Raw genomic sequence first — 4,200 nt, 5'->3', positions numbered from 1 at the left:
TCCACAAAGCACAACTGGGCAGGAACACAGAGAGTCAAGCAGGTGGGTATCAAAAGCAAGAAAGGAAGAAACCAAGTTTCTGAAATTGAGCCTTGTTGCCAGGTATGGGGAGACAGGAATTTGAGGTAGAGGGGAGAGGAGAAGCTTGCTGAAGTCCACCAGATGGCTCTGTCCTGTCCTAGGCCCTCCATCATCTGCATATATGGTAGTCTTTGACCCATGGTGTCTGCTTGGATCTGACCCCAGATGCATACACATCAGGCATTTGGGCACTGAATGAAGTTGGTAAGGAAAAAGCCAAGGATTTCTCTCCTAGGAGCCAAAAAAATAAAAAATAAAAGCAACAACACAAACCAAAAATGTGTTAGCTCTAGTTATCGTAACAGGATGTGGGTACACATTGCAGGACACTCTGCGATTGTCCTAATTGTGCAGTTTAATTTCTGACAAATAAAGCCCATAAAACTTGGTAGTATATTTGGCAGAGATTAAATTCTCATAGGTTACTATATGATAAATTTTACATGTAATGTACAGTGCCGGGGTCTGAAGAGAAGACAACATGCTGTAGTTTCTCTTTGGAACCAGAATTTTAAAGTGTTTTGCTTTATTGGTACATAGCAGGGGGTGAGTGTGAGGTCATCGTGCAGGAAGGCAGCCAGGGTCAAACAGTTTGAACAAGGAGAAGATGGAACCAGAGCTGGGCACCAGCAGTGCCAAGTGTGAAGATGACAGTGAACGTATCCTCGACATCGGTGACCAGTGATAACCTAAGTTGACATGATGTGCTGGTGTGGATCAATGAGTCTCTGCCGTTGTATTTGACAGAGTGAACAGTTGTGCTCAGGGGCTGCCTATTGCCAGTTTATGGACTTGCTGTTTCCTAGCTCCATTACCTTGAAGCAGGTGAAATTCCAAGCTAGGTTAGAACATGAATACATCCAGAACTTCAAAATACTACAAGCAGGTTTTGAGAGAATGGGTGTTGACAAAATAATTCCTGTGGGCAATTAGTAAAAGGAAAGTTTCAGGACAATTTTTTTTTTTTCAACAGGACAATATTGAATTTGTTCAGTGGTTCAAGAATTTTTTCTATGCAAACTATGATGGAAAAGACTGTGATCCTGTAGCTGCTGGATAAGGTCAAGAAACGGTGGTGGCTCCCTCCCTTATTGCACCAGCTCTGAATAAACCAAAGAAACCCCTCAGCTCAGCAGTGCAGCTCTGCAGAGGCCCATGTCAACACAGAGAACTACTGCAGCTCCTACGGCTGGTCCAGGTGCGGGGTGAGAAAGAATACGGGTTGTGAAATGGGGATGGCGAAGCAGCTGAGTTGATGAAGCAGGTCAATCTTTTGAAACTTACTGTCTAAGACTTGGAGATGGGGAGAGATTTCTACTTTGGAAAACTAAGGAACATTGAATGGCCTTGCCAAGGATAATGCGGGGGAACAACCCTGTATTGCAGAGGACTGTGGACATTCTCCATGCCACAGATGAAAGCTTTGTGATACCCGATGAAGGGACCCCAGCAGCAATGAGAAGAGTATTAATAACCCTGACCAGCAGAGCAGCATCCAAATTCTTCACTCCAAGTCATGTGCTTAACTGTAACATACTCCCTTTTATTTTCCTTAAAGGACTCGCTGGTTTCTTTTCACAAGCAAAATGTACCTCTTAACAGGTGTGCTTTGCAGAAGTTTCACTCCTTTTCCATTAAGTATGAGTAGGAGCGTTTGTCTTGTAGCAGAGTAATATTAACATCTAGTTGGTTCACCTGGGGACAAAAAGACTGACATGGAGCTCACCGTGTGGTTGCTAGAAATACCGATTGCTGGAGAAGGTGTTTTTATGTAATATGTTGAAGTGGAGATCTCAGTAGACGAATGGAAAGACTGAATTGAATTTTAAACTAATGTGAAATCTTGGCAGAGAATGTTTTAATAAATAAATACCTTAAGAGCATTTAAAATATGCTTCCAAATTTCAAAATATAAAATGTAACATGACAGAGTTTATGTGTTTGACATTGTGTTTAGGATGGAAGGGCCAGACACTGGAACCTTTGGAAACTGTTTTTCCTAAGACTTTGAAAGGCTGCTTGAATCCGTGTAGGACTAGACATTGACCCAAAAGGAAAGTTGCTTGGTAAAGCCATTTGCTGTCACTGACTGATTGCATCCCTGCTAAAAAGCAAGAAGCATTGTTGCCTGGATGAATACAAGGTGTGTTTCAACCCTGAGATATTTGAGTTAAAGAGTTTGATTTTCACTGAGCATTTCCTGATGATGATTTTTACAATTATCTCCCAAATTTTTATGTATTGTGTGGGAAACGAAGTGTGTCTCCAGTTTTTTAATCTAACAACTACTTTTGGGGACTTTCCCACATCTCTGGGATTTGAATGGGGATTGTGTCCCATTTTACTCTTTTAAGTTTACATTTAACACGTTTCTTTTCTCTCTACCCTTGCCCACTGAGGACTCCTTGTTGGCTCCTTAAAGTTTGCTGCTTGGAGTAGAAATACAGCAGGCATGTGATCATGCTACAAGTTGTTTCTGGACCTCAGGCAAAGGAGTGACCAGTGAATGCCATCGCTACCTTGGATCTGAAAGGCTGGGGTGTTTTCTGTACACATTGTCCACAGTTCTCCACCGCTATTGGAATGCTTTGCCAGTGCGCTAATGCCTTTGGAGATAAATTCATTTGTGTATTACTAAATGTTAATTTTCTTTTGCAGAAAATACAGTACAGTGGCTGATTTAATTATTGATATGTAATATATTTCATTCCTTAACCTTCCCTCATTTGCTTTTTTGCCCATAGCCTATTCAGTCCTTATGGTTCACAGAATTCTGCAGAATGTGTGTCGCTTACTACTGAGATTGTTCAGTCCTTGATTTATTCGTATTGGTTTATTTCTGGTGGTAGCTTGTCCTAATATGTATGTAGAAAGCAGGTATTGTATGATAAAATTGTGCAGTGCATGCTCTGTGTGGGATTCAGAGGAAAAGAAAACCCAAATTCAGTGATTAACAATGCCAAAAAAAAAAAAAAAAGCTAGTAACTAGCCATTGCTCAAATGACAGTGGTGCTATTTCTCTTTTTATGGCCTTTTAGACTTTTGTTGCCCTAAAATTCCATTTTATTGGGAACCATTTTCCACCTGGCCTTTCTTGAAAAGGTTTTTTTAAAAACAGTTTCTATATAAAATTCTGTATTTCAAGAAAAAAAAAGTGTTTTATTATCTGTTGGAAAGAGTAATTAATAACAAAATTAGAAATTATCCCAGTAAATATGAATGTCCCAAGACGAAATGGTTCCCATAAGCTAATCCTTTGTGAGAGTCATTTTTTTCCTGAAAACTCAAATGAAATATTCACTGCTTAACTAGAGATGGGTGTAATACAAAACCTTAACAGTTCAGTGATAAGACTCTTAGACTCTTATGTTTGTGATCCCATACTAAAAATTTCTTGTCTGAGAATATCTGAGCTTTTGGAAAATTTCAGTCTTGGCTATCAGAGGAGGAAAGAGAAAATTAATGAAATGAAAGTGCTCTTGCTTTGATTAGGACCATGCCACTGGAGTTTAGTTTGGTCAAAGTAAAGATACTATGTGCTGAAGAGAAAGACAGGGAAAAAATGGTGTGGGAGATGGCTGAAGGAAAAGCAAGAGACCTGGAATGCTGGTACGAGACTGTTTACTTCCTAGACTACTGAAAAGGAGATGGGGATTTGCAAAGGCAAAAAAAATGAGAACTAAGCCCTGTCAAGCACAACCATGGTTTCCAGTTATTTCATGCATGCTTTGGATCTGTTTTGATAACCAAGCATATCTTTTGTAACCCAGGCAAAAAGGAAATATTTGTCCTACTGAAGGAGCTGGACTGGATTGTGAGATGAACTCTGAGCATTCCAGCCTAAAAGATAATTGGGACTCAAGAAGTTTTCTTGAGCAAAGTTCAAGAAAAGTTTATACTGACTTTACAACTGACTCCAGTCAAAAGTTTTAGCACCCTTTTATTTAAGGTGTTAACTTGTTTGATCCCTAGTTTGTACATGAAGGAGAGAGGAGACAACATGAAAACAGATTTAAGAATTCTGGTTTCAAACTATGTGTGGTATGCTAAAATACTTAATTCTTCAGGACTTGGCATTTAGAGAAGAGGGTAGGTTTAAATAGAGGCTGGCCAGCTGGC

General features: G+C 39.8%; 1 pseudogene; it reads left to right on the top strand.

Moving 5' to 3' along the window:
- Positions 1-728: 728 nt before the first annotated feature.
- LOC101415067 (microtubule-associated protein RP/EB family member 1 pseudogene) lies at positions 729-3,990 on the top strand (annotated as a pseudogene).
- Positions 3,991-4,200: the final 210 nt, after the last annotated feature.

The sequence above is a fragment of the Dasypus novemcinctus genome, chromosome 7, assembly GCF_030445035.2.
Source record: "Dasypus novemcinctus isolate mDasNov1 chromosome 7, mDasNov1.1.hap2, whole genome shotgun sequence".
Taxonomy (NCBI): Eukaryota; Metazoa; Chordata; class Mammalia; order Cingulata; family Dasypodidae; genus Dasypus; species Dasypus novemcinctus.
The sequence above is the reverse complement of the archived record's forward strand: the minus strand, read 5'-3'. Positions and strand labels throughout refer to the sequence as shown.